This window comes from Oncorhynchus masou, chromosome 3, assembly GCF_036934945.1.
Source record: "Oncorhynchus masou masou isolate Uvic2021 chromosome 3, UVic_Omas_1.1, whole genome shotgun sequence".
Taxonomy (NCBI): Eukaryota; Metazoa; Chordata; class Actinopteri; order Salmoniformes; family Salmonidae; genus Oncorhynchus; species Oncorhynchus masou.
Window position 1 is genome coordinate 43,920,055 of NC_088214.1, and position 22,285 is coordinate 43,942,339.

A 22,285-nucleotide genomic window follows, 5' to 3' on the forward strand; every position below is an offset into this window, starting at 1 on the left:
GTCTCATGCTACCACTAGAGTGAAAGCACCGCCAGCATTCAAAAGTGACTAAAACATCAGCCAGAAAGCATAGGAACTGAGAAGTGGTCTGCGGTCACCACCTGCAGAACCACTCCTTTATCGGGGGTGTCTTGCTAATTGCCTATAATTTCCACCTGTTGTCTATTCCATTTGCACAACAGCATGTGAAATGTATTGTCAATCAGTGTTGCTTCCTAAGTGGACAGTTGATTTCACAGAAGTGTGATTGACTTGGAGTTACATTGTGTTGTTTAAGTGTTCCCTTTATTTCTTTGAGCAGTGTATATGAGGGGTAATGCACTTACTTGAGAACAAGTTGACCATCCAGTAGCCTAACTCTTATGTACCCTGCTTAGCCTTGGAAAAAAGTTGTTCAGCTGAGCTATCATGTCAACACATTGAGACATTGATGAGCTTCCATACTCACTTTTTTACACACCTAAATAGCAGTTAATATTTTAAATTAACTCCTATAACTTTTCTTACACAAGCTGTGTGTGAAAGTTAATTCGCCAGGAGTAAGGTTGGGTTTATGTAGGCTACATTGACATCTGATTTGCCCAAAGGACATCATTTTAACGTGAAGCTAGGTATACTATCCTTTGTCTATGGTTGATTGGCTCTTTGGAAGTTTAGAAGTAGTTGCCATTAGCCTTATAAATAAGATTCCAACCAGCCATTAGTGCTTAAAAAAGATGATATTGCTCTCTAAAGCCTTGGTAAACACTCTGTGTAAGAAACGCTATTGCACAGACAGAGGGCGCATAAGAGGCGGCAATAAATAAAGGAGCAGAGACCGCAAAACATAACATTCTCAAACATCCACTATGTTCCTTCCCACTATTCTGTGAATCTCCATTTCTCCACCCGTCACGGTTCGTTTGTTTTCCTCGCGACGCGGAGGAGAGCGTATTCCTACGCGCAAATAGGTGGAGAAAATAAAAAGTGAACGATATTGACTATAAGCGACAGCCAACACAGTGTGAAAGTGGCACCAGTTGGCATTCCCAAAGACCGTCGTTTGATCTGCTTTTCATAGCTGTCCCCATAGAGGGCTGTTACTGAGGGAGGTGTCCTCCTAGTTGGTGACGGTTACAGTAGGCGACACGGAGCCTGTACGTTGTCCTGGCCAGGTAAGTGTGTCGTGTCAGTCTACCTTGGAAGTCATAAGGGTTTATCAATAGGCCTATAACATTTACAGTTTTACGCGCTACAAAACGTTCAGAAAGATAACTGTTGCCATTCAAATGTTAGTCTTCATTTGTACTCCTGCGTCACCCATATTGACAACATAAAATATTGACATTGTTGCCAATTATGCGTGCATTCAGACATTGTGTCACATTTCTAGCGTGCGTAATATGCGCATAAGTTATTGCCGTGAGAATGGCATGCTATGATTTTGGGCGTCGACAGTAATCGCACTTCTGACCAAGAACGAGTTGCAATAGTCTAATTGTGTAATAGACACTGTACATTGTGCGGTTCATCTTTCCAATTCGTCTTTCGACAGACCATGCGGGGCGACTTGTTAGCGAACCATTGTTAATCATATGCATACAGTAGATCATCAGATCTCCTGTGAAAAGGCAATACATAGCCTACTGTACTAAACCAGTTAGCCGAGCAACCATTACATGGCATTAGTCGACTAAATTCAACTCCAAGAGTTACGATGGAGTTGAGCGGCGGCTAGTCTGGGCGGACTGGAGCTCCGACATCACATACCATTTATTTTGATCGATTACTATGGATTTCAGCACCCAAAGAATAACATGCAATATTGTCCAATTTACAGTCAGCACACACTAGTTGCAGCTCAACAACATCATTAATCGTGGAGTTGAGGTTAGTCGCTAACATGGCACATGACAGCTCTATGACGAATTCCACATTTTTAACCCATTAAAAAAAGTGCACGATTGCATGCTCTTGGCTTCCTAAGGTAAGTTTGACAGACCTGTGAGCTCAGTTCTGTCCAATGTGTATCTTATCATCACAACAACAGCACTGACTTTGCAGCCTGGTCTCATAGACGAGGCGGAACATAGTAACGGTAAATGCGTGCCTCTGAAATTAGTATGATATGTTACATTTGGTATGGTTACATAAGACAGATGGTTATTTATCTCAAAAAGGAAATAGGACGGCTGGTCGGGGTGGATGAGTGGGCGTATAACACAAACATGCAAGTTCAAATCTCATATGGACAACTTTAGCATTTTAGGTAATTAACAACTTTTCAGCTACTTTCTAATTTTTAGCTACTTTGCAACTACTTTCATTGTTAGCTAACCCTTCCCGGAACCTTAACCCTTTTAGCTAACCCTAACCGGTTAACCGAACTCCTAAACTCAACCTTAAGCCTAAACCCTAGCCTAGCTAGTTAGCCAGCTAGGCAGCGTTAACCACCTAGCTAGAATTCTTAACATACTGTATCATACGTTTTTCAAATTCATAAAATATTATACGTTTGCACATTCTTAACATAAAATACGAATTGTAATTCGTGAGACATCATACGAAATGGGTGATAGACATCCACAAATGAATACATACCATATGAAACGTAGCATATCATACTAAATGGAGTGTCTCAGATTTACATAGAGAATAATACGAAATGCTCTGAGACCAGTTTGGACTCTGAGATGGATGATGCAGCTGAATTATGGCCAGCACTGGAGCTCCTCTGCCAAGGCGTTTATACACAAACAATAACCCACTCTGTGTTCTCTCGCCCATCAAAGAGTGAACACAGGCACAGCATTGATCAGTGTTTAAGTTGAGGATGTATAGGCCTACATTATATCCTCTCACTCTGTGCCAGAAGACCAATGAGACCAACACATCAGTGTCATCTGTAATCACGCCCGACAGATTATCTCTCGAGGACGACATGTGAACAGTTTAATTCCAAAACGCTATTTATCCATTTTCAGAAATGTTAGTAAATTAGATTTTTTTGTCTTTCAAGAATTTATGAAAGAGACTTTTTTTTCTTTCTCATCTAATCATGGCATTGGGTTGTTCAATGACAGGCATGTACAGTTGAAGTTGGAGGTTTACATACACCTTAGGCAAGTACATTTAAACTCAGTTTTTTACAATTCTTGACATTTAATCTGAGTAAAAAGTCCCTGTTTTACTTCAGTTAGGATCACCATTTTATTTTAGGAATGTGAAATGTCAGAATAATAGTAGAGAGAATGATTTATTTCAGCTTCTATTTCTTTCATCACATTCCCAGTGGGTCAGAAGTTTACATACACTCAATTAGTATTTGGTAGCATTGCATTTCAATTGTTTAACTTGGGTCAAACATTTCGGGTAGCCTTCCCCAAGCTTCCCGCAATATGTTGGGTGAATTTTGGCCCATTCCTCCTGACAGAGCTGGTGTAACTGAGTCAGGTTTGTAGTTCTCCTTGCTCACAAACGCTTTTTCAGTTCTGCCCACAAATTTTCTATAGGATTGAGGTCAGGGCTCTGTGATGGCCACTCCAATACCTTGACTTTGTTGTCCTTACGCCATTATGCCACAACTTTGGAAGTATGCTTGGGGTCATTGTCCATTTGGAAGACCCATTTGTGACCAAGCTTTAACTTCCTGACTGATGTCACGAGATGTTGCTTCAATATATCCACATCATTTTAATTCCTCATGGTGCCATCTATTTTGTGAATTGCACCAGTCCCTAGTGCAGAAAATCACCCCCACAACATGATGCTGCCACCCCCGTGCTTCACGGTTGGGATGGTGTTCTTCTGCTTGCAAGCCTCCCCCTGTTTCCTCCAAACATAACAATGGTCATTATGGCCAAACAGTTCTATTTTTGTTTCATCAGACCAGAAGACATTTCTCCAAAAAGTACGATCTTTGTCCCCATGTGCAGTTGCAAACCGAAGTCTGGCTTTTTTTTATGCCGGTTTTGGAGCAGTGGCTTCTTCCTTGCTGAGCGGCTTTTCAGGTTATGTCGATATAGGACTCGTTTTACTGTGAATATAGATACTTTTGTACCGGTTTCCTCCAGAATCTTCACACGGTCCTCTGCGGTTGTTCTGGGATTGATTTGCACTTTTCGCACCAAAGTACGTTCGTCTCTAGGAGACAGAACGCGTCTCCTTCCTGAGCGAGATGACGGCTGCGTGGTCCCATGGTGTTTATACTTGCGTACTATTGTTTGTACAGACGAACGTGGTACCTTCAGTCATTTGGAAATTGCTCCCAAGGATGAACCAGACTTGTGGAGGTCTACATTTTTTTTCTGAAGTTTTGGCTGATTTCTTTAGATTTTCCCATGATGTCAAGCAAAGAGGCACTGGGTTTGAAGGTAGGCCTTGAAATACATCCACAGGTACACCTCCAATTGATTCAAACAATGTCAATTAGCCTATCAGAAGCTTCAAAAGCCACGACATCGTTTTCTGGAATTTTCCAAGTTGTTTAAAGGCACAGTCAAGTTAGTGTATGTAAACTTCTGACCCACTGGAATTGTGATACAGTGAATTATAAGTGAAATAATCTATCTGTAAACAATTGTTGGAAAAATTACTTGTTTCATGCACAAAGTAGATGTCCTAACCGACTTGCCTAAACTGTAGTTTGTTAACAAGACATTTGTGGATTGGTTGAAAAATGAGTTTTAATGACTCCAACCTAAGTGTATGTAAACTTCCGACTTCAACTGTATATCTTTTTTAGTTAACCTTTATTTAACTAGGCAAGTCAGTTAAGTACAAATTCTTATTTACAATGACGGCCTACACCGGCCAAACCCGGACGGCGGTTGGTCAATTGTGGGACTCCCAATCATAGCCAGTTGTGATACAGCCTGTATTCAAACCAGGGTGACACTTCAAGCACTGAGATGCAGTGCTTTAGACCGCTGCGCCACTCTGGAGCCTTGAGTAAGCCTTGAGGTGGTACCACCCAGCACATCTAGAAGTGAGTGTATTTCATACCGAACCCCACCCTTGAGATGACATAGAGGCACCTGATTTGAACCGCTAGGGGAAAATGGACAGATTTACTAAAAAATACCAAAATATATAACTTTTTCAACGAACTCTCAAAATGAAGACTAGAATTTCCGTTTCACTATAATATTTGGTTTTTGACGAAAATCCTGTTTTTTTTAAATATACAGGATAAGAACATTCCATTCCAGGTAAACAATGGATATATAGCATTTTGCATCAAAACACACGATTATTTTACACAGACATAAAGTAACCATAAATATTAATTTCTTGAAAATTGGTGGATATAGTGTTTTTGAAATAAACTCTTCATGTGCTCATCTGTGGCCAGAAAAAGTCCCACAAGATAAAATAATCTTATCTTGACCCTCAATCGGGAACAGACAGGCTGTCGCTGTTGGCATTGCCGCTGGCATAATTGTTTTTCTATGAATGAGGACGCTCTTCAGGGAAGGCTGTCTAGTCAAACCATGGCTTGTCTTGTCATAAGGCTCCCCAGCCTGTTCTTGGAATATCGGTCCAGTTACTGATAAAACAATTATTCTAAGAATGCTTCATTGTCATTCTAAGAATTTCCTGTAACTTCCAATTTGAGGTATTTATGACTACGTACAGTGGGGAGAACAAGTATTTGATACACTGCCAATTTTGTAGATTTTCCTACTTACAAAGCATGTAGAGGTCTGTAATTTTTATCATAGGTACACTTCAACTGTGAGAGACAGAATCTAAAACAAAAATCCAGAAAATCACATTGTATGATTTTTAAGTAATACATTTGCATTTTATTGCATGACATAAGTATTTGATACATCAGAAAAGCAGAACTTAATATTTGGTACAGAAACCTTTGTTTGCAATTACAGAGATCACACGTTTCCTGTAGTTCTTGACCAGGTTTGCACACACTGCAGCAGGGATTTTGGCCCACTCCTCCACACAGACCTTCTCCAGATCCTTCGGGTTTCGGGGCTGTCGCTGGGCAATATGGACTTTCAGCTCCCTCCAAAGATGTTCTATTGGGTTCAGGTCTGGAGACTGGCTAGGCCACTCCAGGACCTTGAGATGCTTCTTACGGAGCCACTCCTTAGTTGCCCTGGCTGTGTGTTTCGGGTCGTTGTCATGCTGGAAGACCCAGCCACGACCCATCTTCAATGCTCTTACGGAGGGAAGGAGGTTGTTGGCCAAGATCTCGCGATACATGGCCCCATCCATCCTCCCCTCAATACGGTGCAGTCGTCCTGTCCCCTTTGCAGAAAAGCATCCCCAAAGAATGATGTTTCCACCTCCATGCTTCACGGTTGGGATGATGTTCTTGGGGTTGTACTCATCCTTCTTCTTCCTCCAAACACGGCGAGTGGAGTTTAGACCAAAACGCTCTATTTTTGTCTCATCAGACCACATGACCTTCTCCCATTCCTCCTCTGGATCATCCAGATGGTCATTGGCAAACTTCAGACGGGCCTGGGCATGCGCTGGCTTGAGCAGGGGGACCTTGCGTGCACTGCAGGATTTTAATCCATGACGGCGTAGTGTGTTACTAATGGTTTTCTTTGAGACTGTGGTCCCAGCTCTCTTCAGGTCATTGACCAGGTCCTACCGTGTAGTTCTGGGCTGATCCCTCACCTTCCTAATGATCATTGATGCCCCACGAGGTGAGATCTTGCATGGAGCCCCAGACCAAGGGAGATTGACTGTCATCTTGAACTTCTTCCATTTTCTAATAATTGCGCCAACAGTTGTTGCCTTCTCACCAAGCTGCTTGCCTATTGTCCTGTAGCCCATCCCAGTCTTGTGCAGATCTACAATTGTTTATCCTTGATGTCCTTACACAGCTATCTGGTCTTGGCCTTTGTGGAGAAGTTGGAGTCTGTTTGATTGAGTGTGTCTTTTATACAGGTAACGAGTTCAAACAGGTGCAGTGAATACAGGTAATGAGTGGAGAACAGGGGGGCTTCTTAAAGAAAAACTAACAGGTCTGTGAGAGCCGGAAGTCTTACTGGTCGATAGGTGATCAAATACTTATGTCATGCAATAAAATGCAAATTAATTACTTAAAAATCATACAATGTGATTTTCTGGATTTTTGTTTTAGATTCCGTCTCTCACAGTTGAAGTGTACCTATGATAAAGATTACAGACCTCTACATGCTTTGTAAGTAGGAAAACCTGCAAAATCGGCAGTGTATCAAATACTTGTTCTCCCCACTGTACATAAGCTTTCATTGTAGCTTTAATTTTAAAACTACTAGTAGTAATTTAATTGTAAAACTAGTATTAGTAGTTTTATTTTAAAAGTAGTAATTTCATTTTCAAACTAGTGGTAGTAATTTCACATTGAAACTAGTGGTAGTAATTTCACTTTGAAACTAGTGGTAGTAGTTTCACTTTGAAACTAGTGGTAGTAATTTCACTTTGAAACTAGCGGAAGTCATTTCACTTTGAAACTAGCGGAAGTCATTTCACTTTGAAACTAATGGGAGTAATTTCACTTTGAAACTAGTGGTAGTAGTTTCACTTTGAAACAAGTGGTAGTAGTTTCACTTTGAAACTAGTGGGAGTAATTTCACTTTGAAACTAGTGGGAGTAATTTCACTTTGAAACTAGTGGTAGTAGTTTCACTTTGAAACTAGTGGTAGTCATTTCACTTTGAAACTAGTGGTAGTCATTTCACTTTGAAACTAGTGGTAGTAATTTCACTTTGAAACTAGTGGGAGTAATTTCACTTTGAAACTAGTGGTAGTAGTTTCACTTTGAAACTAGTGGGAGTCATTTCTTTGAAACTAGTGGGAGTCATTTCTTTGAAACTAGTGGTAGTCATTTCTTTGAAACTAGTGGTAGTCATTTCTTTGAAACTAGTGGTAGTAATTTCACTTTGAAACTAGTGGGAATAATTTCTTTGAAACTAGTAGTAGTAATTTCACTTTGAAACTCGTGGGAGTCATTTCTTTGAAACTAGTGGTAGTAATTTCACTTTGAAACTAGTGGGAGTCATTTCTTTGAAACTAGTGGTAGTAATTTCACTTTGAAACTAGTGGGAGTCATTTCTGTGAAACTAGTGGTAGTCATTTCACTTTGAAACTAGTGGTCGTAGTTTCACTTTGAAACTAGTAGTAGTAATTTCACTTTGAAACTAGTGGTAGTCATTTCACTTTGAAACTAGTGGTAGTCATTTCACTTTGAAACTAGTGGTAGTAATTTCACTTTGAAACTAGTGGGAGTAATTTCACTTTGAAACTAGTGGTAGTAGTTTCACTTTGAAACTAGCGGTAGTAATTTCACTTTGAAACTAGCGGAAGTCATTTCACTTTGAAACTAGCAGAAGTCATTTCACTTTGAAACTAGTGGGAGTAATTTCACTTTGAAACTAGTGGTAGTAGTTTCACTTTGAAACAAGTGGTAGTAGTTTCACTTTGAAACTAGTGGGAGTAATTTCACTTTGAAACTAGTGGGAGTAATTTCACTTTGAAACTAGTGGTAGTCATTTCTTTGAAACTAGTGGTAGTAGTTTCACTTTGAAACTAGTGGTAGTCATTTCTTTGAAACTAGTGGTAGTAATTTCCCTTTGAAACTAGTGGTAGTAAGGTAGTAATTTCACTTTGTAACTAGTGGTAGTAGTTTCACTTTGAAACTAGTGGGAGTCATTTCTTTGAAACTAGTGGTAGTAATTTCACTTTGAAACTAGTGGGAGTCATTTCTTTGAAACTAGTGGTAGTAATTTCACTTTGAAACTAGTGGTCGTAGTTTCACTTTGAAACTAGTAGTAGTAATTTCACTTTGAAACTAGTAGTAGTAATTTCACTTTGAAACTAGTGGTAGTCATTTCACTTTGAAACTAGTGGTAGTAATTTCACTTTGAAACTAGTGGTAGTAATTTCACTTTGAAACTAGTGGGAGTAATTTCACTTTGAAACTAGTGGTAGTAGTTTCACTTTGAAACTAGTGGTAGTAATTTCACTTTGAAACTAGTGGTAGTCATTTCTTTGAAACTAGTGGTAGTAGTTTCACTTTGAAACTAGTGGTAGTAGTTTCACTTTGAAACTAGTGGGAGTCATTTCTTTGAAACTAGTGGTAGTCATTTCTTTGAAACTAGTGGTAGTCATTTCTTTGAAACTAGTGGTAGTAGTTTCACTTTGAAACTAGTGGTAGTAGTTTCACTTTGAAACTAGTGGTAGTAGTTTCACTTTGAAACTAGTGGTAGTAATTTCACTTTGAAACTAGTGGGAGTAATTTCACTTTGAAACTAGTGGTAGTAGTTTCACTTTGAAACTAGTGGTAGTAGTTTCACTTTGAAACTAGTGGGAGTCATTTCTTTGAAACTAGTGGGAGTCATTTCTTTGAAACTAGTGGTAGTCATTTCTTTGAAACTAGTGGTAGTAGTTTCACTTTGAAACTAGTGGTAGTAGTTTCACTTTGAAACTAGTGGTAGTAATTTCACTTTGAAACTAGTGGGAGTAATTTCACTTTGAAACTAGTGGTAGTAGTTTCACTTTGAAACTAGTGGTAGTAATTTCACTTTGAAACTAGTGGAAGTAGTTTCACTTTGAAACTAGTGGTAGTAATTTCACTTTGAAACTAGTGGTAGTAGTTTCACTTTGAAACTAGTGGGAGTCATTTCTTTGAAACTAGTGGTAGTCATTTCTTTGAAACTAGTGGTAGTCATTTCTTTGAAACTAGTGGTAGTAGTTTCACTTTGAAACTAGTGGTAGTAGTTTCACTTTGAAACTAGTGGTAGTAATTTCACTTTGAAACTAGTGGGAGTAATTTCACTTTGAAACTAGTGGTAGTAGTTTCACTTTGAAACTAGTGGTAGTAATTTCACTTTGAAACTAGTGGAAGTAGTTTCACTTTGAAACTAGTGGTAGTAGTTTCACTTTGAAACTAGTGGTAGTAGTTTCACTTTGAAACTAGTGGGAGTCATTTCTTTGAAACTAGTGGTAGTCATTTCTTTGAAACTAGTGGTAGTCATTTCTTTGAAACTAGTGGTAGTCATTTCTTTGAAACTAGTGGTAGTAATTTCCCATTGAAACTAGTGGTAGTAATTTCACTTTGAAACTAGTGGTCGTAGTTTCACTTTGAAACTAGTGGGAGTCATTTCTTTGAAACTAGTGGTAGTCATTTCTTTGAAACTAGTGGTAGTCATTTCTTTGAAACTAGTGGTAGTAGTTTCACTTTGAAACTAGTGGTAGTAGTTTCACTTTGAAACTAGTGGTAGTAGTTTCACTTTGAAACTAGTGGTAGTAATTTCACTTTGAAACTAGTGGGAGTAATTTCACTTTGAAACTAGTGGTAGTAGTTTCACTTTGAAACTAGTGGTAGTAGTTTCACTTTGAAACTAGTGGTACTAGTTTCACTTTGAAACTAGTGGGAGTCATTTCTTTGAAACTAGTGGTAGTCATTTCTTTGAAACTAGTGGTAGTAGTTTCACTTTGAAACTAGTGGTAGTAGTTTCACTTTGAAACTAGTGGTAGTAGTTTCACTTTGAAACTAGTGGTAGTAGTTTCACTTTGAAACTAGTGGTAGTAGTTTCACTTTGAAACTAGTGGTAGTAATTTCACTTTGAAACTAGTGGTAGTAGTTTCACTTTGAAACTAGTGGTAGTAGTTTCACTTTGAAACTAGTGGTAGTAATTTCACTTTGAAACTAGTGGAAGTAGTTTCACTTTGAAACTAGTGGTAGTAATTTCACTTTGAAACTAGTGGTAGTAGTTTCACTTTGAAACTAGTGGGAGTCATTTCTTTGAAACTAGTGGTAGTCATTTCTTTGAAACTAGTGGTAGTCATTTCTTTGAAACTAGTGGTAGTAGTTTCACTTTGAAACTAGTGGTAGTAGTTTCACTTTGAAACTAGTGGTAGTAATTTCACTTTGAAACTAGTGGGAGTAATTTCACTTTGAAACTAGTGTTAGTAGTTTCACTTTGAAACTAGTGGTAGTAATTTCACTTTGAAACTAGTGGAAGTAGTTTCACTTTGAAACTAGTGGTAGTAGTTTCACTTTGAAACTAGTGGTAGTAATTTCACTTTGAATCTAGTGCTAGTACTTTCACTTTGAAACTAGTGGGAGTCATTTCACTTTGAAACTAGTGGTAGTAATTTCACTTTGAAACTAGTGGTAGTAGTTTCACTTTGAAACTAGTGGGAGTCATTTCTTTGAAACTAGTGGTAGTCATTTCTTTGAAACTAGTGGTAGTCATTTCTTTGAAACTAGTGGTAGTAATTTCCCATTGAAACTAGTGGTAGTAAGGTAGTAATTTCACTTTGAAACTAGTGGGAGTCATTTCTTTGAAACTAGGAGTAGTAATTTCACTTTGAAACATTTACATTACATTTAAGTCATTTAGCAGACGCTCTTATCCAGAGCGACTTACAAATTGGTGAATTCACCTTCTGACATCCAGTGGAACAGCCACTTTACAATAGTGCATCTAAATCATTAAGGGGGGGTGGTGAGAAGGATTACTTATCCTATCCTAGGTATTCCTTGAAGAGGTGGGGTTTCAGGTGTCTCCGGAAGGTGGTGATTGACTCCGCTGTCCTGGCGTCGTGAGAGAGTTTGTTCCACCATTGGGGGGCCAGAGCAGCGAACAGTTTTGACTGGGCTGAGCGGGAACTGTACTTCCTCAATGGTAGGGAGGCGAGCAGGCCAGAGGTGGATGAACGCAGTGCCCTTGCTTGGGTGTAGGGCCTGATCAGAGCCTGGAGGTACTGCGGTGCCGTTCCCCTCACAGCTCCGTAGGCAAGCACCATGGTCTTGTAGCGGATGCGAGCTTCAACTGGAAGCCAGTGGAGAGAGCGGAGGAGCGGGGTGACGTGAGAGAACTTGGGAAGGTTGAACACCAGACGGGCTGCGGCGTTCTGGATGAGTTGTAGGGGTTTAATGGCACAGGCAGGGAGCCCAGCCAACAGCGAGTTGCAGTAATCCAGACGGGAGATGACAAGTGCCTGGATTAGGACCTGCGCCGCTTCCTGTGTGAGGCAGGGTCGTACTCTGCGGATGTTGTAGAGCATGAACCTACAGGAACGGGCCACCGCCATGATGTTGGTTGAGAACGACAGGGTGTTGTCCAGGATCACGCCAAGGTTCTTAGCGCTCTGGGAGGAGGACACAATGGAGTTGTCAACCGTGATGGCGAGATCATGGAACGGGCAGTCCTTCCCCGGGAGGAAGAGCAGCTCCGTCTTGCCGAGGTTCAGCTTGAGGTGGTGATCCGTCATCCACACTGATATGTCTGCCAGACATGCAGAGATGCGATTCGCCACCTGGTCATCAGAAGGGGGAAAGGAGAAGATTAATTGTGTGTCGTCTGCAAAGCAATGATAGGAGAGACCATGTGAGGTTATGACAGAGCCAAGTGACTTGGTGTATAGCGAGAATAGGAGAGGGCCTAGAACAGAGCCCTGGGGGACACCAGTGGTGAGAGCGCGTGGCGAGGAGACAGATTCTCGCCACGCCACCTGGTAGGAGCGACCTGTCAGGTAGGACGCAATCCAAGCGTGGGCCGCGCCGGAGATGCCCAACTCGGAGAGGGTGGAGAGGAGGATCTGATGGTTCACAGTATCGAAGGCAGCCGATAGGTCTAGAAGGATGAGAGCAGAGGAGAGAGAGTTAGCTTTAGCAGTGCGGAGCGCCTCCGTGATGCAGAGAAGAGCAGTCTCAGTTGAATGACTAGTCTTGTAACCTGACTGATTTGGATCAAGAAGGTCATTCTGAGAGAGATAGCGGGAGAGCTGGCCAAGGACGGCACGTTCAAGAGTTTTGGAGAGAAAAGAAAGAAGGGATACTGGTCTGTAGTTGTTGACATCGGAGGGATCGAGTGTAGGTTTTTTCAGAAGGGGTGCAACTCTCGCTCTCTTGAAGACGGAAGGGACGTAGCCAGCGGTCAGGGATGAGTTGATGAGCGAGGTGAGGTAAGGGAGAAGGTCCCCGGAAATGGTCTGGAGAAGAGAGGAGGGGATAGGGTCAAGCGGGCAGGTTGTTGGGCGGCCGGCCGTCACAAGAAGCGAGATTTCATCTGGAGAGAGAGGGGAGAAAGAGGTCAGAGCACAGGGTAGGGCAGTGTGAGCAGAGCCAGCGGTGTCGTTTGACTTAGCAAACGAGGATCGGATGTCGTCGACCTTCTTTTCAAAATGGTTGACGAAGTCATCTGCAGAGAGGGAGGAGGGGGGGGGAGGGGGAGGAGGATTCAGGAGGGAGGAGAAGGTGGCAAAGAGCTTCCTAGGGTTGGAGGCAGATGCTTGGAATTTAGAGTGGTAGAAAGTGGCTTTAGCAGCAGAGACAGAGGAGGAAAATGTAGAGAGGAGGGAGTGAAAGGATGCCAGGTCCGCAGGGAGGCGAGTTTTCCTCCATTTCCGCTCGGCTGCCCGGAGCTCTGTTCTGTGAGCTCGCAATGAGTCATCGAGCCACGGAGCGGGAGGGGAGGACCGAGCCGGCCTGGAGGATAGGGGAAACTAGTGGGAGTCATTTCTTTGAAACTAGTGGTAGTAGTTTCACTTTGAAACTAGTGGGAGTCATTTCTTTGAAACTAGTAGTAGTAATTTCTCTTTGAAACTAGTGGGAGTCATTTCTTTGAAACTAGTAGTAGTAATTTCACTTTGAAACTAGTGGGAGTCATTTCTTTGAAACTAGTGGGAGTCATTTCTTTGAAACTAGTAGTAGTAATTTCACTTTGAAACTCGTGGGAGTCATTTCTTTGAAACTAGTGGTAGTAGTTTCACTTTGAAACTAGTGGGAGTCATTTCTTTGAAACTAGTAGTAGTAATTTCTCTTTGAAACTAGTGGGAGTCATTTCTTTGAAACTAGTAGTAGTAATTTCACTTTGAAACTAGTGGGAGTCATTTCTTTGAAACTAGTGGGAGTCATTTCTTTGAAACTAGTAGTAGTAATTTCACTTTGAAACTCGTGGGAGTCATTTCTTTGAAACTAGTGGTAGTAGTTTCACTTTGAAACTAGTGGTAGTAGTTTCACTTTGAAACTAGTGGTAGTAGTTTCACTTTGAAACTAGTGGTAGTAGTTTCACTTTGAAACTAGTGGTAGTCATTTCACTTTGAAACTAGTGCTAGTAATTTCACTTTGAATCTAGTGCTAGTACTTTCACTTTGAAACTAGTGGGAGTCATTTCACTTTGAAACTAGTGGAAGTAGTTTCACTTTGAAACTAGTGGTAGTAATTTCACTTTGAAACTAGTGGTAGTAGTTTCACTTTGAAACTAGTGGTAGTAATTTCACTTTGAATCTAGTGGTAGTAATTTCTTTGAAACTAGTGGTAGTAGTTTCACTTTGAAACTAGTGGTAGTAATTTCACTTTGAAACTAGTGGTAGTCATTTCTTTGAAACTAGTGGTAGTAGTTTCACTTTGAAACTAGTGGTAGTAATTTCACTTTGAAACTAGTGGTAGTAGTTTCACTTTGAAACTAGTGGTAGTAGTTTCACTTTGAAACTAGTGGTAGTAGTTTCACTTTGAAACTAGTGGTAGTCATTTCACTTTGAAACTAGTGCTAGTAATTTCACTTTGAATCTAGTGGTAGTACTTTCACTTTGAAACTAGTGGGAGTCATTTCACTTTGAAACTAGTGGAAGTAGTTTCACTTTGAAACTAGTGGTAGTAATTTCACTTTGAAACTAGTGGTAGTAGTTTCACTTTGAAACTAGTGGTAGTAATTTCACTTTGAATCTAGTGGTAGTAATTTCTTTGAAACTAGTGGTAGTAGTTTCACTTTGAAACTAGTGGTAGTAATTTCACTTTGAAACTAGTGGTAGTCATTTCTTTGAAACTAGTGGTAGTAGTTTCACTTTGAAACTAGTGGTAGTAATTTCACTTTGAAACTAGTGGTAGTAATTTCACTTTGAAACTAGTGGTAGTAATTTCACTTTGAAACTATTCTGTCTTCCTACCTTCCCGTTTTGGGCTGAAACTCTCAGGTTTGTGTACGAGGAAGGCCGAGCTTAGAGAATTAAACATCGTTTAGGGTTAGGCTATGTTTCTTCATACTGCAATGGATGCCATGCAATATTTGCTCGGTTGTTTGTGTGTGTTCTGCTTGCGAGTTCTCGTTGATTCAGTTTAATATTAACAGTCTTGCCAGTGATTCAAACGTGTGTGAACACACTCTCTCCAACTCACTTCCTCTCTTCCTCTCTTCCAGTCAGTCCACGTTTATGTGGGTGATTGATTAACCTTCTTTAGTATTTAAATCTCTCTACCACGTATCTAGTATTAGTCAGAGGATATGACTGCTCACTCCACAGCCTAATGCAATCCGCCAACTCTTGTCCCGAAGACAATATCATAATGCTGTGGAACATCAATAGCACCTTTTCAGTTGAGTTTAAAGTTTAAGTTTAAACTCAATTCAATAAATCCGACAATAGATTATTCGCCTTTATTAGTGCTTGCAAATCCAGAGTCACATTTCGTCTCACCCAAAACGATAGATTTGCCTAAGGAAATCAGTCAATTCAAATACATTAAGCAGGGCCTTATCTATAGATTTCAGATGAATGGGATACAGATATGCATCTGTCGGTCACAGATACAGTATCAATGCCTAAGGAATCAATGCACCAACAGGGTGCAGACAAAATTGTGTTATAACAACCTTTGTGCCCTGAGAGTTGTTTCTTTTTAGCCCCCCCCCCCCCCCCTCAATTTTATAAAGAACTACATATTACTTCACAGGAAATGACATATAATAGATAAACACATCGTCCTCTCTGCAGGATGCAGGAAGTGTGTCTGGACTGATATTTTAATCTGATTTGAATGAAGACCAAACGCGGGCTGCACTAACTGAGGGGTTGTCGTAGCAACTATCTGAGATGGGTAGAAGCCGACTTCATTTTTCCTCCTAATTTGTGTAGTCATCATCTCCGGCGTTTTGTAACATGTTGTGTTTCGTCCTTATAACCCCTGTGTGACACTGTCTAGTCTAATGTATTCTTCTTCCCTTCCTTTCTAACAATTTCTCTCGCTATTTCCATCAGCGACATGGGTAATACTCAGTTTTGGTCATGCAGTTTTGGTCATGTATTCTACACTGAACAAAAATATAAAAGCAACATGTAAATTGTTGGTCCCATGTTTCATAAAAATATAAAAGCAACATGTAAATTGTTGGTACCATGTTTCATGAGCTGAAATAAAATGTCCCAGAAATGTTCCACATGCGCAAAAAGCTTATTTTACTCAATTTTACTCTGTACATCCCTGTTCGTGAGTATTACTAATTTGCCAAGATAATTCACCCATTACATTACATTTAACCTCTTGAAACTCCCCATCCCGGATCCGGGATTGTGACTAAGCCTCAGGCTCATTAGCATAACGCAACGTTAACGATTTCTGAAAATCGCAAATAAAATTAAAATAATGCGTTTGCTCTCAAGCTTAGCCTTTTCTTAACAACACTGTCATCTCAGATTTTCAAAATATGCTTTTGAACCATAGAAATTGACTAATTTGTGTAAGAGTATGCAAAGCTAGCATAGCATTTTGTGTAGCATGTAGCACGCAACATTTTCACAAAAGCCAGATAACCAAATAAATAAAATCATTTACCTTTGAAGAGCTTCTGATGTTTTCAATGAGGAGACTCCCAGCCACATACCAAATGCGCAGTGTTTCCTGAAAGCGTCTGTGTGTAGGAGAAATCGTTCCGTTTTCTACATTGCGCCTGGCTACCGAAACGAACCGAAATGCAGTCACCTACAACGTGAAACTTTTTCCGGATTAACTACATAATATCGACCGAAACATGGCAAACGTTGTTTGGAATCAATCCTCAAGGTGTTTTTTCACATATCTCTTCATTGACATGCAGTTCGTGGAAGCTTGCTTCTCTCTCTGTGCCCCATGGAAAAATACTGGCAGGTGACTTTTGCGCACCAATTTCGGCGCAGGACACCGGGCGGACACGTGGTAAATGTGGTCTCTTATGGTCAATCTTCCAACGATCTGCCTACAAATACGTCACAATGCTGCAGACACCTTGGGGAAACGACAGAAAGGGCAGACTCATTCCTCTTGCGTTCACAGCCATATAAGGAGATCATGAAAGACAGAGCCTCAAAAATCCTTGTCATTTCCTGGATGCCAAGTCATCTTGGTTTTGCCTGAAGCTCACGTTAAAGGGCACGCACAGAGAAGATATTTGTATTTCTGGACACGTCAGAGTGTTTTCTTTCGAACAGTAGCAATTATATGCATAGTCGAGCATCTTTTTGTGACAAAATATCTTGTTTAAAACGGGAACGTTTTTCTTCCAAAAATGAAATAGCGCCACCATAAGTGTAAGAGGTTAAGTCATTTGGCAGACGCTCTTATCCAGAGCGACTTACAAATTGGTGAATTCACCTTATGACATCCAGTGGAACAGCCACTTTACAATAGTGCATCTAAAACCCACCTGACAGGTGTGGCTTATCAAGCAGCTGATGAAACTGCATGATCATTACACAGGTGCACCTTGTGCTGGGGACAATAAAAGGCCACTCTATAATGTGCAGTTGTGTCACACAACACAGTCTTGAAGAAGCGTCCACTAGAGCTGTTGCCAGAGAATTTAATGTCTCTACCATAAGCTGCCCAACGTCGTTTTAGAGAATTTGGCAGTACGTCCAACCGGCCTCACAATCGCAGACCACATGTAACCACGCCAGCCCAGGACCTCCACATCAGTCTGACGGAGGGCTGAGGAGTATTTTTGTCTGTAATAAAGACATATTCTGATTGTCTGGTTCAGGTTCTGGCTGACTTACAGTTCATATCAGAAAATCAGTTAAGCTTTTTGTGCGTATGTAAAATTCTGTAATCTTTTATTTCAGCTCATGAAACATGGGACCAACACTTCACATGTTGCGTTTCTATTTTTGTTTAGTGTAAAATACCCTTCAAAAGTAATTCTAAGATGTCCGTTAGAAAGGGGATGAGAGGATTGATGAGAAGACAACAAAGAACAGCGGGATAAGAAAAGGGGCTATTTTTGGATGCATGCAGCATTGTGCCACGTGCCGTAGCCGTGACCACGTGAGTGGTTGCCATGTAGGAGCTGTCCCATGCAGAGACCTTTTCAGTGGACGAGCTTTGTCTCCACCTGGTGCTCTCTCTCCCCCTCTCTTTCACGTACTGTACTTATGGTGAAGGAATGGGTCTCAATGAATTTACACATGCACTGACGCCACACACACACACACACACACACACACACACACACACACACACACACACACACACACACACACACACACACACACACACACACACACACACACACACACACACACACACACACACACACACACACACACACAGCTGTTATGAAACAATGGCATTTTCATTTAATTGAAGGCAGTCTATGGGAAGCTCAGATCAATCCCTGGGCACTCATAGCTTGGCCTTTTGAATGCATCCGAGTGAGGTGAGCAGCTGTGGATACTGAGGGTAACGCCAATGATAACTGATTGCTTGTCCAAATCCAGGGAGGGTGTCTTATTAATCATTATTAACTGGGTGGTTTGAGCCATGAATGCTTATTGGCTGAAAGCCGTGGAATATGGTCTGATATACCACGGCTTTCAGTCATTCAGCATTCAGGGTATGACAGAACATTTATTTATTTTAAATAAAAAATATATACAGTTGAAGTTGGAAGTTTACGTACACTTATGTTGGAGTCATTAAAACTTGTTTTTCAAACACTCCACAAATGTCTTGTTAACAAACTATAGTTTTGACAAGTCGGTTAGGAAATCTACTTTGTGCATGACAAGTAATTTTTCCAACAGTTGTTTACAGACAGATTATTTCACTTATAATTCACTGAATCACAATCCCAGTGGGTCAGAAGTTTACATACACTAAGTTGACTGTGCCTTTAAACAGCTTGGAAAATTCCGGAAAATGATGTCATGGCTTTAGAAGCCTCATAATTTGAGTCGATTGGAGGTGTACCTGTAGATGTATTTCAAGGCCTACCTTCAAACTCAGGTTCCTCTTTGCGTGACATCATGGGAAAATCAAAAGAAATCAGCCAAGACCTCAGAAAAATAATTGTAGAATTGTAGTCTGGTTCATCCTTGGGAGCACTTTCCAAATGCCTGAAGGTACCACGTTCATCTGTACAAACAATAGTACACAGGTATAAACACCATGGGACCACGCAGCCATCATACCGCTCAGGAAGGAGACGCGTTCTGTCTCCTAGAGATGAACGCACTTTGGTGTGAAAAGTGCAAATCAATCCCAGAACAACAGCAGAGGACCCTATGAAGATGCTGGAGGAAACAAGTACAAAAGTTTCTACATCCACAGTAAAACGAGTCCTATATCGACATAACCTGAATGGCCGCTCAGAAAGGAAAAAGCCACTGCTCCAAAACCTCAAAAGAAAGCTGCACATGAGGACAAAGATCTTACTTTTTGGAGAAATGTCTTCTGGTCTGATGAAACAAACATAGAACTGTTTGGCCATAATTACCATTGTTATATTTGGAGGAAAAAGGGGGAGGCTTACAAGCTGAAGAACACCATCCCAACCGTGAAGCACGGGGGTGTCAGCATCATGTTGTGGGGGCGCTTTGCTGCAGGAGGGACTGGTGCAATTCACAAAATAGATGGCATCATGAGAAGGAAATTTCTGTGGATATATTGAAGCAACGTCTCAAGACATCAGTCAGGAAGTTAAAGCTTGGTCACAAATGGATCTTCCAAATGGACAATGACCCCAAGCATACTTCTAAAGTTGTGGCAAAATGACTTAAGGACAACAAAGTCAAGGTATTGGAGTGGCCATCACAGAGCCCTGACCTCAATCCTATAGAAAATGTGTGGGCAGAACTGAAAAAGCATGTGCAAGCAAGGAGGCCTACAAACCTGACTCAGTTACAGCAGCTCTGTCAGGAGGAATGGGCCAAAATTCACCCAACTTATTGTGGGAAGCTTGTGGAAGGCTACCTGAAAAGTTTGACCCAAGTTAAACAATTGAAAGGCAATGCTACCAAATACTAATTGAGTGTATGTAAACTTCTGACCCACTGAGAATGTGATGAAAAAAATAAAAGCTGAAATAAATCATTCTCTCTACTATTATTCTGACATTTCATACTCGTAAAATAAAGTGGGGATCCTAACTGACCTAATACAGGGAATTTGTACTAAATTAAATGACAGGAATTGTGAAAAACTGAGTTTAAATGTACTTGGCTAAGATGTATGTAATCTTCCGACTACAACTGTACGTTGGTAACCAACTTAAATTAGCAATAAGGCACCGCTGGGGTTTGTGGTATATTGAAATATATATATATATATACCATATGTTGCATCGTGCTGAAGAACAGCCCTTAGTCATGGTATATTGGCCATATACCATACCCCCTCGGGCCTTATTGCTTCAATATAATACTATACTATTGATCACATAGTTAGCCCATAGGTTGTTGTTATTCAATTCAAAGACAAAAGTACAGTAAGCAGTGAAAACTCAGCCAAGATGCTCTATCCACTTAGACAATATGGTTTATAAGGACTTATAAACTGGGTGGTTTGAGCCCGAGCTATTTCAGTGGATGTTGCACACATTTCTACCAGCAAATGTGTTCAATTATATCCATGGTATGAAAGGGATAATTAACAAGGGGCTATGCATTCTATGCAAAATTTTCCATAGGATGCATAGCCCCTCCTTGATTATCCCTTCTCTGACACCATTTTGTAGGATTGTGAGAAGACTAGAATTAGCTAAGAGAGTGAAGGGTGGCTGTTTGACATAGCCTGCAGTCCATTTCCTTATTGTGCTATCTGGCAGTGTTTGTATAGTGATTTAGAACCACTGAGGTTGATACAGTGGATCCAATCCAAACCAAGGATCTCAGGAAGTGTGATATTCATTCCCTAAAGGCAGATATGTTAAACCAGTCTGAGGGAGATACAATATTGCTTCTTAATTTGTGGCTCCTGTCATAACAGTTGAGTCTCTCCTCCGGTGAGCGGCTCAGGCTAATGCCAAGCTAACGTCAACATCCTTCTGTGGTTGATATGGAGCTCTGGGCTCAGACCACGACAAGTGTCCTCGTCACTGTTCTAATGCTTCTTCTTCATCATGTTGGAAGACTAGGGCCAGGATTCAATATGAGGCGCGTTATAGAGCAACGCATTGCTCTCGACTTTGAAAGGTAATTTACGCTGAAATAAATGCGCAGCGTTTATCATGAATGCGATTTCGGAACCTCCTTGCTGTTTCGGCCTAGAAGTAGTGTTGCACCACAAGTTGCCAGGATAGGGCAGAGCCAATGTAGACTTGAACTGGGTACAAAGATAAATAAGTATGGTAGATTTCTAGTGAATACACAGCATTCCGGTTAGGATCAGTGGATATGCAGCAAACTAGCACAGCAAACATGAGGATGCCACACAAAAGTTCAAGTTAATCGCAATTTATTTAAAGAAATGTATATCTAACTAGGCAAGTCAGTTAAGAATAAATTCTTACTTCCAATGATGGCCTACACCGGCCAAACCCGGACGACGCTGGGCTAATTGTGCACCGCTTTATGGGTCTCCCAATCACGGCCAGTTGGAATATAGACTGGATTCAAACCAGGTTGTCTGTAGTGTCGCCTCGAGCACTGAGATGCAGTGCCTTAAACTGCTGTACCACTCAGGAGCAATAAGTACAACTACAGTCGTGACCAAAAGTTTTGAGAATGACGCAAATATAAATTTTCACAAAGTCTGCTGCCTCAGTGTCTTTAGATATTTTTGTTAGATGTTACTATGGAATACTGAAGTATAATTACAAGCATTTCATAAGTGTCAAAGGCTTTTATTGACAATTACATGAAGTTGATGCAAAGAGTCAATATTGCAGTGTTGACCCTTCTTTTTCAAGACTTCTGCAATCTGCCCTGGCATGCTGTCAATTAATTCTGGGCCACATCCTGACTGATGGCAGCCCATTTTTGCATAATCAATGCTTGAAGTTAGAATTTGTGGGTTTTTGTTGGTCCACCCGCCTCTTGAGGATTGACCACAAGTTCTCAATGGGATTACGGACTGGGGAGTTTCCTGAACATGGACCCAAAATATCGATGTTTTGTTTCCCGAGCTACTTAGTTATCACTTTTGCCTTATGGCAAGGTGCTCCATCATGCTGGAATAAGACATTGTTCGTCATCAAACAGTTCCTGGATAGTTGAGAGAAGTTGCTCTCGGAGGATGTGTTGGTACCATTCTTTATTCATGGCTGTGTTCTTAGGCAAAATTTTGAGTGAGCCCACTTCCTTGGCTGAGA

The 22,285-nt window shown here is 40.8% G+C and overlaps 1 protein-coding gene across 2 annotated transcripts in view; it reads left to right on the top strand.

The window, feature by feature from the left end:
- The first annotated feature begins 842 nt into the window (after nt 1-842).
- gng12a (guanine nucleotide binding protein (G protein), gamma 12a) overlaps nt 843-22,285 on the top strand; it is a 67,789-nt gene continuing 46,346 nt past the window's right edge. Inside the window, exon 1 of one of the 2 annotated variants that reach the window (XM_064942266.1) lies at nt 843-1,154. The gene's annotated coding sequence lies outside the window, so the exon portion shown is untranslated. Of the gene's footprint in view, nt 1,155-7,134; nt 7,157-22,285 lie in introns of those variants that run through there. The other variant, XM_064942276.1, reaches the window with a different exon arrangement.